General features: G+C 52.1%; 1 protein-coding gene across 1 annotated transcript in view; it reads left to right on the plus strand.

Moving 5' to 3' along the window:
- The first annotated feature begins 5,132 nt into the window (after positions 1-5,132).
- Positions 5,133-12,197, plus strand: part of ASS1 (argininosuccinate synthase 1) — a 77,258-nt gene continuing 70,193 nt past the window's right edge. The window contains exon 1 of the mRNA XM_048823265.2: positions 5,133-5,266. The gene's annotated coding sequence lies outside the window, so the exon portion shown is untranslated. The remainder of the gene's footprint in view (positions 5,267-12,197) is intronic.

A 12,197-nucleotide genomic window follows, 5' to 3' on the forward strand; every position in this document is an offset into this window, starting at 1 on the left:
GTGGCTCTGCTAGAGCTGGTAGTGTGCAGAGCTGCCCTGCAAACACAAAGGCCCTTTGCCCGCTTTGTGCCTGGTGCTTTGCGTTGACCTACCTGGTGCTCGGTCTGCTCAGGCCAGGCCCCCTTTTAGAGCGTGACCTGAGCTCCGATACCCTGAACCTGACCCCAGAGGGTGGCATTATTTTCAGACCTGACCCAGACCTGCGTCAGCAGCACCACTCCCACTGCCTCGTCCTTGGGGCTTCGTCTGGGGAGCGCTGCCAGTTCCCTGTGCCCGCAAACAGTCTCTGTCCGCCTCATGCCTGCAGGGGCTGAGCGCAGTGGTGGCAGCTGCATGCCCAGCTCCTGCCAGCTGCGCTGTGTGGGCTGCGGAGGGAGAGGCTGCAGTGACTCGCCGGCTCTCTCCCTCTGCAGCTGCAGGAGCTGGGCACCAGCTGACCCCCCGGGCCCTGGGCAGGAGGTGATCTGGGACGACCCAAGCCCAAGAGGGTCGCTCAGGTTGTTTTCAGCCCCCACCCAAAGCTGACACCTGGGATCAGTTCCCAGCAGGTTCGGGGGCTTGCAAGGCTCTACTCAGTTGTGCTGCTGGCCCTGGCCTGGGCTTTGCGATGTGCCGAGTCTCACACAGCACTGGCTCCCAGTTCCCCAGCGTCCCTGCTAAGCGGGGAGGAGGCCGTGTTCTTTGAAGTCAAGCGACCCAGTCATGAGAGGACTGTTTGGATTTCAAAACGCCCCCTTGTGATGTGTCCCTGGCCCTGTGCAGCTGTCCGGCTTGGTGGGAGCTGGGAAGTTTCGAGCTTACATGGGACAGGCTTGATCCTGCGTCAGCTGGAGCCATTTGAATGAAACCAGTGGCTTTGCTGCTGCAAATGCCTCCCTTTTTCCCAGTCACCTGACCCACCTACCCCCCCCCTGCCCCCGCAAAACCACCACCAAGACCCCCGTGTGATGCATTGTGCCTGATAACCTCATCTGACCCCCTAATCTCGCAGCCCTCAAGGGCAGGGATTCAATGTGACTGCAATCATTTGTAGTGTGGGGAGGGTTTCTCTCGTTCACCACTCCCTCTTCTAGACCTTGCTGATGGTGTGTTGCTGGGACAACAGAGGTTGCCATGTTCCAGAGGTCGCTGCATTCAGCTGTGGGGAAAGCCCTCTGTCTCGGGGGAACCCAAGCTTTCCAATGTGCTGGGAACATGGGTGCCACATACCTAATTTTGCCCAAAACAGAACAGGGGGAAGTTGCTCTCCTCTCCAATACAAAGGGAAAATCTGCAGAGCCTGCAGATCCCAGCATGCACTGTACCATCTTGGGTCTAAGGGATTGGCCAAATGGATCAAACAGATGTTCCTAGGGGTGACTGAAGGCTAAATTCTTAACCTGGGAATTTCCTGCTTTATTTTCAAAAGGGAACTGGGCATTTCCCTCAACCTCCCCATGGCAGCGTGAGTCCTGGACCTGCTGTTGCCTAGGGGATTGTGCACTGGATTGGGACTCAGGAGAGTTGGGTTCTCCCACTTGTGCCACTGGACTGCTGCGTGACGGTGGGCAAGTCACTGTTCCTCAATTTCTCCATCTGTTAAATGGGGATAATGTGCTTTGCAGTGTGCTTTGAGATCTACTGGTGATAAGAGCTAGGTGGTATTATTAGTATTGGTTCAGAAGAGGCCTCGTTTCCTGATGCGTCTGGTGCACCAGATTGTGGTTAAGTGGAAAACTAAGAGCATGGGAAATTAACTGCACTGTCTGGGGCTCATCAGTCAGGCATCAAGATGCCATCTCCCTAAAGACTTCCCAATTATGTTAGCTGGTTGTTGGAAGATAGCTGAAGATGTAGTCTGCAAGGCCCTTTGCTGGCAGAGAGTGGCAGGAAGCTGGGCTTGTCCCTGGGGACATTCTTGTCAATATTTCATGCCGTAAAGGGACATTGCTTTTGCTCCATGGACATTTGATTTAGTTCCTTGTTTGATTTGAAAGATACTACAGTGCAGTCAGTGCCGGTGAAAGGTGCCTGATTGACGTCCCTGGAGGCTGGAGTTGTCTGGGGAAGAGGGACATCATAGCCGGGGCAAAGCAAACTTCCCATGTGTGGCCTCATGTTCTCGCCTGGCCACTGACCTAGAAGGTATCACCTATAAGGTGAGAACTTAGAGCTCAATTTCAGAGGCCCATTCAGTCCCTTGGCCTCTCTGCTTAGCTAGGGGCAGGGGCCAAAACCACAACCAAAGTACCCCACGTGTGCTACCCTGTCACTGCAACTACCTGGGCCTCAACTCACTACTGTGGTTGCAGCCCATGCCGTGATGTTGGGCAGCACAGACTGCCAGGCAGGAACCATTGGTCTCCAGCACTCAGCATCGCTGCACCTACCCCCCCCCGACCCCCTCCCCACCTAAGTGCAGACAAGGGCAAACCAGGGTTTGCACGCTGGAGCTAGTCAGGGTTTACCCCAATGGGAAGGTATTTCCTTGTTGTCATCAGCAATGTCCTGTGTCATTGCAGAATAGCCCGGTGCTGCTGCCTTCTCATGGAGAAATCCCTAGCCTGCAGGCCCTTACACCAGCATCCCAGCAATTGTGCTGTGCTGGCTGACAATGACCAACGGTAACAGCAGTTTACCAGGGCTAATGGGAGAGGGCGCAGGGCTGCCATGTTCCTTGCAGCAGAGAACAAGAAGGGCTGGGTTGTCAGTTGCATTTATCTTCAAGAGGTTTCTGTAATGAGGAAAGCAGTCGCTAGTGACACTTCGTACACAGGGGGAATAAATAATCCGGCGGGCTGTCAGCTGTTTAATAACTGGTGAGTTATGTTCTCCGTCAAAGGATGCCTCTGGGGCGCAGACAGGTGCATATTCAGCTAGGAGAAAGGGGAAGAATCTATGGGCTTGGATAGCCAAGGAAGAGTGGGTTTGAGGTTGATAATAAAACCTAGCACTTTTCCTCCATAGATCTCAGTGTCTTAAGGATGGTATTCCCATTTTACAGATATTTAAGTAATACGTAAATAGCACATGTGATGCATAGCTATCAAAGTGCTTTACAGAGATATTCTCATTTTACCGGTGGGGAAACTGAGGCATAGAGAGATTTGTGACTTGCCCAAAGCAGAGGAGTGGGACTCAGATAATCTGGGCTTTATTCCCAAGTCTGCCACAGATCCACTGTGCAACCGTGGACAAGTCACTGAAGGCTAAAATTTTCAAAAGTAGACACTAATTTTGAGTGTCTTTATTTTGACCAACTTAAGACATCTAAGGCCTGGTGCTGAGCACCAACAACTCAGGGGTTAAATTGTCCTGACTCCTGGTACCTTTTCCTGGTGACTGTATCTTGTGGTCCAGAATCTAAGCTTTCTGCAGTGTTCTGTGGCCATGAAGCATGCCTCCAAACTGTGAATTAGGTGTAAACACTTGCAGTGATGTCTGCAGAGAGAGCCTAAAACGGCAAGGCTGACATCTGAAACAGCACCTATTCACTTCACTTGATGTGTTAACTCCAAAGACTAATGATGGCAAATTACACGTCTGTGTTGTTTACTATTACACTGGTGATCTCAGCATGCATGGAAGAGGAGGGATGAGCAGATACCACAGTGGTGCGCAAGGTATAAAAATCTTGCCTGGTGGTACTGTGAGGAGTTGCACAATCTACAATCTCATTTTAGATGTGGGTGGAGCCTGGATTGTGAGCAGAGATTGGGGGAGCAGCTGTTTGACAGCGGCCCACCACTCCAGTGGGAGCTGGTAGTGCCTGGCATCGCAGGAAGTCAAGCCCTATCTAATGTTGGCCATCCAAAATGAATGGCCTCTAGAAAATTTAGGCCTTAAACTTTCTGTCAGGCTAATAATCCTTGTCCCCTGTGACAATCCATGTGAAAGGACAACAATTCATGAATCTCTGGGACTCTCAGCAGGAAACTGCTCTATGAGTAGGGAGTGTTACTATTTTCCATGTCAATTAGCAATGCATTTGGGTTAAAAACGATTGTGCCAGTCCAGGGAGAATAATGAGGGCACATACACTTAGTGATATGCACACACACCATGATACACCCCCCCCCCCATTCTGTTCGCCAGAGAGCTGGCAGGGGGGGGTGTATGTCAAAATCTCTATTTTCCTGTAAAAAGAAAAGGAGTACTTGTGGCACCTTAGAGACTAACCAATTTATTTGAGCATGAGCCAAATAAATAACCAAATAAATAAATTGGTTAGTCTCTAAGGTGCCACAAGTACTCCTTTTCTTTTTGCGAATACAGACTAACACGGCTGTTACTCTGAAATCTATTTTCCTGTGTCCCAGGTGGATGGTCTGTAAGTATTTTCCCATTGCTAGAGTCGCTGCTGGTCATTATGTACATTATGCCCTCAGTCGGGAATCCGGGCCCTGTGGTGCTGTCCCCGGACATAAGGTAGGAGCTGCCCCCAGAGCCAGCCATCACCAGATGAGAGACAAGGGGTGGCTACAAGGCCAGCGGAGGAGCACAAGGTACCGGAGACGGTTCTGTTCAGGGGAATAAGCCGCGGTCACCCCGGGTAGAAGGGTCCCAAAATAGGCCCAGTAATAATAGCCCCTGACCTTTGGATCCCAGAGCAAACAGATCAGCCTTCAAGCAAAGGAGTTGGTCTTTGGTAGGAATCTGTCACCTTCACCAGTTTGAGAACTGAGGCCGGGCAGCTGCTGCCCATGTGCTGAGCGGTCTTCCTCGCGCGCCCCTGCCCGGCCGCTGGAGCGCTGAGCCGGCCAGGCGTGAGCAGGGCTTGGCAGCGGGCACAGACTCCGTGCTGCCCTTCTCCCGTGCCCTGCGGCCCAGCTTCCGAAAGGAGGGGGACGGCTTGGCCCCTTTCTCCGAGCCGGAGCGCGGGGCGGGGGCCTGGCTTTACTCGCCGGGGCTTTGTGCCGCTGGGGCGGGGGGGGGGGGGGGGGGGGGCTCCGGCCAGAGGGCTCTCGGTCCGGTTCGTGCCTGGGCTCTGCCGCCAGCGGGCCGGGGGCGCGGGTGGCTGGTCGATCCGGGGGGCACCGGAGCTTTCCGCGCCGGCCGGGTCCCGGTGCCTCCCCGCGGGGCGCAGGCGGGCGGCCCCGGCCCACCTGCGGGAAGGGGAGTCGCTCCCCCCCGGGTGCCACCCACGGCAGGGAGACGCCCCCTCCTGGCCCCGCCCCGCCGCGCTTCATAACAGGGATGCCCCGGCGGCGCTTTTGCCCGGTGCCCCCATCGCCTGATCGCCTCCCCGCGTCCGGAGCTCGGAGCGGAGCCGGCGGCGCCTGTCGGGGTAATTCGCTGGCACGGGATCAGCGGAGGGAAGCGGGGTGGGGGGGTGGAGATCCGTGGGGGGAGGGAGGCTAGAGGGATCAGGGGTGGAGATCTGTGGGGACTAGTGTGTGTGGGGGAGGCCAGAGGGATTAGCCGAGGGGTGCTGGGGGGTGGAGATCCATGGGGACCAGTGTGGGAAGAGAAGCTAGAGGGATCACTGGAAGGATGCTGGGGGTGGAGATCCGTGGGGGGGAGGCTGGCGGGAGCTGGGGACCAGTGGGGGGAGGCTGGGGGGGGAGTGGGGAGTGAGGATCAGTGGGGATGGGGGGGAGGGAGGCTAGGGGATCGGGGTGGAGATCTGTGGGGATCAGTGGGGGGAGTGAGGGTCAAGTGGGGACCAGTGCAGGGGAGGCTGGCAGGGAGGGTCACTGGGGGGAGGGAGGCTAGAGGGATCCGCGGAGGGATGCTGGGGGGTGGAGATCGGTGGGGACCAGTGAGGGGAGGCTGATGGGGGGAGGGTCAGTGGGGGGAAGGAGGCTAGAGGGATCACTGGAGGGATGCTGGGGGGTGGAGATCCCTGGGGGAGGCTGGTGGGAGCTGGGCACAGCTGTGGGGGAGTGAGGGTCAGTGGGGACCAGTGGGAAGAGGCCAGGGGGAGGGATGCTAGGCGGATCGGGGTGGAGATCCATGGGGACCAGTGTGGGGAGGCTGGTGGGGAGGATCAGTGGTGGGAGGGAGGCTAGAGGGATCTCCGGAGGGATGCTGCAGGGTGGAGATCCGTGGGGACCAGCCGCGGGAGGCTGGTGGGAGCTGGGGACCAGTGCTGGGAGGCTGGGGGGAGTTGCCATGGTGTTGAAGCAATGTGGGGGGCAGGTTCTGGTGAAGGGGGCCCCCTTGCTCATCAGGTAGCAACACCCTGCTCCCTCCATCCCTGGCGCTGACTCCCCAGCACAGCCCCCCCCCCCCCCCCCCCCGCCCTGCCCTGCCTGGCTGCTGCTCTGTCCATTTCCTCCTGAAATGGACACAGTGGCAGGCAGTGAATTAAATAGTCAGACTCCAGTAACTGGGCTTGGGCCAGCCCTGCTCATTTAGCAGCTTCTCACCTTGTTGTTGGGCCTGGGTCTCTGCCAGGTCCTGGGGGTTGAGCTGCAGGATCCGGGGCTGGGGAGGGACAGTCCCTCCCCACTGACCTGGGACAACATTTCAGAGGAGCGAAAACTGCCTAGAAATGAAGTGGGGAGAAGAGGGAGATCTGGCAGAGTGCTTCGGCTGGCTGAGGCAGGGTCAGGAATGCACGTGCCCCAGGCCTCTGTAGAAACGGTCCTAACAAACCCAGCTTCCGTCGTCTCCCCAGTCGATGGCTTGTGGCCCTGGAATAGCACTGTCCCCAGCCCCAGCAACAGTGACGCCTCTTATTCTGTTTTGCTGCAGCACCTAGGAGCTCCAGTCGTGAGTCAGGGCCCCATTGTGCTAGGCGCTGTGTGCCAGTAAGCTGCCTTGTCTTCCCTGGGAAACCAGGGTGTGTGTGTGTGGGGGGGGGCTTTCTTTTTAAGGTGTTAAAATCCTAGGGTGCAATTGTGGCCCTTGACTTCAATGGCATCAGGATTTTCCACCCCTAGAAGAGATGATGGGATAGTTGTAGGGTTAGCTTGTGATCATTGGTCCAGGTCAACCCCAGAGACTAGCTAGTGGGTTAAAACACAAACCTTATTCCTGGTATAGATGTGGCCTTAAACTGTAATTTCTCTGGGGCAGGGGCTGCCTCTTTGTTCTGTGTTTGTACAGCATCTAGCGCAAAGCAGTCCTGTGATGGGTGCATAGAAGTGATTATAAGTCAAAGCATAACTAGTCAGATTTGGTCAAATGAAATAAAAGCAAAATGCATTCTAAGCTGATCTTAACACTTTCACTGTCCTTACAAACTTCGATGCTTTTCATCACAGGCTGGCTCTTCAGCCAGGCTCTCTCCTTTGATCAGTGGTTCAGTTGCTTGATGGTGGTGGTGTCTGAAGATGTAGGTGGAAGAGAGAGAGCATGGCAAAATGTCTCTCCCTTTTATCATGTCCTTTCTTTCCTCTTGGCTTTGCCCCCCTGCCCCTTCAGAGTCAGGTAAGCATTACCTCATTGCAGTCCCAAACTGCCCAAAGGAAGGGGGTGACTCCCTCGAGCGTTTAACAGATTCTTTTGTTGCTGCCTAAGCCAGTGTCCATTGTTCCTGTGAGGCTGGGCTGGGTTTGTCCCATCCATGCCCTGACGAGGTGTGAACTGCCTCTCTGTTCTTGGAGAGTTTTTGCATGGGCTTACTTTAAGCCATGAGGATACATTTTCAGCCTCATAACTATATACATGAAATTATAACCTATAACCTTAATATAACATTACTGTAACAATTACTATAACATTACTGTAACGACCATGCTCAGTGCATCGTGGGTCCCCCTGAGGTACAGAGCATCACACTACCTCACAGGGATAGTTGTGAATTTATTCTGATGTGTAAATGTCGGAGGTGATGCAAAGAACTAAGTACTGTTATTACTTAGGGGCTTGCCTGCTCCACCTGTTTATTCTGACGCTGAGATCATTGTCTGGGAGGTTACAGTGGGCTGCAGTGGAAAAGATTGTGTGACTATTAGTAGGGAAGTCACACCAGGAACAGGCAAACTTTTGAAAGAGGCACTTGAGTTTGAAGGCCCCAGAATCTGGCCCCTCCATCTCACAGATGTGTTCTGTTGGAAAATGGTCCTTTGATAGTAAAATCATCTCTCTCAACAGAGACTGCAACAAGTGTGAGCATCCCAGAGGATGAGGATAAAGGGGAGACCCTTATCCTCACACCCCAGGAAGCGGGGTTTGTTGAGACGGCAAACATGTGACTATCCCTCTCCCCTTTGCTCATCCTGACAGCTCTCTCCTGGAGATGGTGGAATTGAAATTTACGAGTTTTCTGCTCTTTCAATAAGCAGGAGCCTTATCCATTTCAATGCTGGCATGTTCCCCAGTAGAGATCCGGGTGGAGACCAGAGGACTGTGGTCAGTGACAGGCATATATTTGGTAATCTCCTGGGCTTGGTGGCATTTAGTCTCCAAGATGGGTCAATAAGAGGAAGTTAATGAAGGCTCAGGGGACTGTTAATGGGTGCTGGTGTTTTAAACCCATAGTTTGCCAATTCATACCCCCGCACATCAATATTCACTAAACACTGTTTCAATTGGCTGGCTCCTTTGTCTGTGACACAGTGAGCTGGTGGTGTCAGTTTAGTTTCCAGTGACAATGACCTGAGCCAGGTATTGTCCTTGGCTGGCAGAGCTGTTCGTTATACTGCTGTCCCTTCTGACAGGACCTGGATGGCTCAGGTTGCTGGTAATAGTGTATGCATCTCTGCGTCCTCTGTTTAAATCTAGAATAAGTCAGTAGTGGCCAAATAAACATCCTGATGGCTGATTAGTGGCCTGTGTTGATTGAGTTTGGGGGTGTACTTTGTGGGGGCATGGATGTCTCAGGTCAGATCTTATAAGACAAGTGCCCGGCAGTGTTACATTCACTTTATGCAAGAGGTATGCTCCCAAAGTGACACATTACAGCTGGTGGTATTTATATGATAGTTTATATGAGTTATGCATCCCTTTACACGTCACAAAAATCCAACCCATATGTCCCAGTTCCCTAACTTGTTCTCTTTCTTCCTTAACTTTGTTTCGGAAACTAAGGTTTCAGGTACTGGTCTGTGAAGGTATTTCCCTAGCTTATACTAAGAGACAGAACAAATGTGTCTTGATTTTGACAAGTTCCCTATCTGCTTATGCCAAAGCTTACTTCAGCTAATGCAAGGTGTTATGGGATACTTAGCATAAGAGCACAGGATTATAGTCAAGGTATACGCCAATTTAGGCTATACAGCCGTATTATTTGTGCTTAATGCATACTAACGTGTCTATGGTGTGGCAAATACATATTATTAATATGAGATATATCTGCTAGCCAGCATATGTTCATCAGCCTCATAAACACCACAGCTGGTACTAACTGGCAATTTCAGAACAGAAAGCAAAGACTGGACCACAGAGGCTAAACTCCCTCGTCATTCCTAGCAGTGGTTGTTCTGGGTCCCGTCCCTTTTCTGTGGATAAAGGCAGGGCTGTGTTCTCCAGGGCACTTTTTCCCAGCACTAAATTCACTCAAAGGACACAAGGGGCTATTGTATGACAGAGAAACATTGTCTGCATGGAGATTATCATCATTGTTGACCTAGTCCATTAAGAAACAAAACTCCTGCCCTGGTGTAAACATCCTGTCTCATCAAAAGGGACAGAGGGTACACCCAGAATTACTGTGAAATAAAACATTTCTCTGAAAATACTCCGTGAGATACCAGCTGGTGTTTTAGGTTCTTCTGAAAATTTCCCTCTTAATCCCAGCCTGCCCCACCTGCTCTGGGAGTGGCTGGCTAATGATGAAATCAGGAAGGGCTGAAGGGAAGGTTCGGGGAAGCTGAGTCATTGCTGGGCATGTGGGATGTACTGGTTACTAAATCTGCCTGTTTTTTATTTAGAAACTAACAGCACTGAGCCAGACTCACTACGGGTACAGAGTGGCAAGGCCCCATGGGCTTTAATGGAGCTCTGTCGACTTTACCTCAGCAATACATTTGACCCCTTGCCTCTAGGCAGAAGTGAAAGTGACTTTGCACTGGGATTGTCCACATTTCGGGGCACTCAGACAGGGCTGGGCAATTTCCTGTTGAGCCTGAACCAGCGTGCACACGCCCCGCTCATCCAAGTCACTGCAGGGAATCATGAATGAAATGCTGATTCCGGGCATTGGCAGCAGGGACTGCAGGCAGTGGCAGGTTCCCGGCCCTGTTGTGTGCCTGACCTGTTCCTGTCAGAGCACCAAGCCTCGACAGCACACTAATTGACAGTGAGGTCAGCAGCCTTGGGCTGAACCCAGATTGTCTGCTAAGGCAGAATTGGACTTTACACCAGAGGACGTAGGTTTGAGAGTAGCGGGTCACCTTGTGGAAATCGGCGGAAGGTTTGTCACCAGCATGAACATTGTTTAATGAGCATTTCCACCAGCTCTGCTGCTAAGAGACTCTGGGAAAGGGTCGGCTAGCATGCGTGTGCACTGGCTTTCGTTCCCCTGAGCTCAGGTGAGGCGCGCCAGAACCAGGGGGTTCCATGGCAGTCATGCTGCAGATGAGTAAGTCCTTGGGATGTCTGTGCTTGAGTGTGATTCCCGGCCCAATGAGATGCACTTGTGCTAGCTCTCCGCGCACTAAAATCAGAATGTAGCCGTGGCAGAGCGAGCAGTGGGACGGGCCAAGTACGTGCCTAGGGGCTCGGATGGGTGCACGCTCGGGGGCAGCTAGCCTGTCCCGCTGCTCACACTGCCGCGGCTGCACTCTGATGTTAGCGCATTAGCTCGCTGACAGCTAGCAGGGAGTATGTCTCCTTGAGCTGGGAATCAAACCAAGCTCTAAGTGTAGACGCATTCCTCTAAAGAGTGCCATTTTCCGACAGCCCCCGAAGTAGCACTTGGCTTCCCTTCCACACTCTGACGGTTTATCCCAATCACCACACCCAGCGTGCCCCCTGCTGCCCGGTGTCAAAGTCAGATTCAGGACTCACATAATTTGTCAGACCACTCTGTTTATTAGCAAAGCGCTTTGCTAATGCACCCAGATGTGAGCCCCTCTCTGAAGCTCAAGATAACTTATTTATACAGCTAAGCCAAAGCCAATTTAACATAAGAGACAAAAGAAAGCAGAAACTGACAAATATACATACATATTTTATTTGCATACTAACCTTTACCAATCTCCTAGCTCAGTAGGAGCTCTAAGTTAATTAGTTTGAGGACCCATTGTCTCACACTCCTTAATGTTTCTCTTCCTGACAACTATATTTCAACAAACCCTTCAAGTAGCATTTCTTTAATGAATTATAATTTCAATATAATTCATTCTACTTTCACACCGGTCATTGTGGAATTAGGGACTTCCTGTTAGCAGGTTGGTAGTTAATCCTGGGATCTACTAGGACAAGCTAGCATGTTTTTAAATACAGCTTGTCCTTTGTGTGGACAAATGGTGGCTAGCATTGTGCAAGTTTTCTAACATGGTGCTTTTTCCCAGTATAAATGAGGCCCAGGTCCCCTTGGTCAAGTCCCTGCCCCCTCAGCCCCTGCCTCAGTTTCCCTATTTGGAAAAAGAAAAGGAGTACTTGTGGCACCTTAGAGACTAACCAATTTATTTGCGCATGAGCTTTCGTGAGCTACAGCTCACTTCATCGGATGCATACCGTGGAAACTGCAGCAGACATTATATACACACAGAGATCATGAAACAATACCTCCTCCCACCCCACTGTCCTGCTGGTAATAGCTTATCTAAAGTGATCATCAGGTGGGCCATTTCCAGCACAAATCCAGGTTTTCTCACCCTCCGCCCCCCCACACACAAACTCACTCTCCTGCTGGTAATAGCCCATCCAAAGTGACAACTCTCTTCACAATGGCCCAACTTGATGATCACTTTAGATAAGCTATTACCAGCAGGAGAGTGGGGTGGGAGGAGGTATTTTTTCATGCTTTGTGTGTATATAAAAAGATCTTCTACACTTTCCACAGTGTGCATCCGATGAAGTGAGCTGTAGCTCCCGAAAGCTCATGCTCAAATAAATTGGTTAGTCTCTAAGGTGCCACAAGTCCTCCTTTTCTTTTTGCGAATACAGACTAACACGGCTGCTACTCTGAAACCTTTCCCTATTTGGAGTCTTTCCCTCTTTGGAATTGTGGTGTGTGTGTAAGTAATAGGCAGACAATGCTTGGGAATGTCTCTGTGGATTCTGTTTACGCTGCCACCACAGGCATGTGTCCTGTCCTTCTCCCCCCACCCAGCCCTCTACCCGCAGCATTTTCACACTTGGCTGGGTGCATGGAGTTATGA

This window comes from Caretta caretta, chromosome 16 (assembly GCF_965140235.1).
Source record: "Caretta caretta isolate rCarCar2 chromosome 16, rCarCar1.hap1, whole genome shotgun sequence".
Lineage (NCBI taxonomy): Eukaryota > Metazoa > Chordata > Testudines > Cheloniidae > Caretta > Caretta caretta.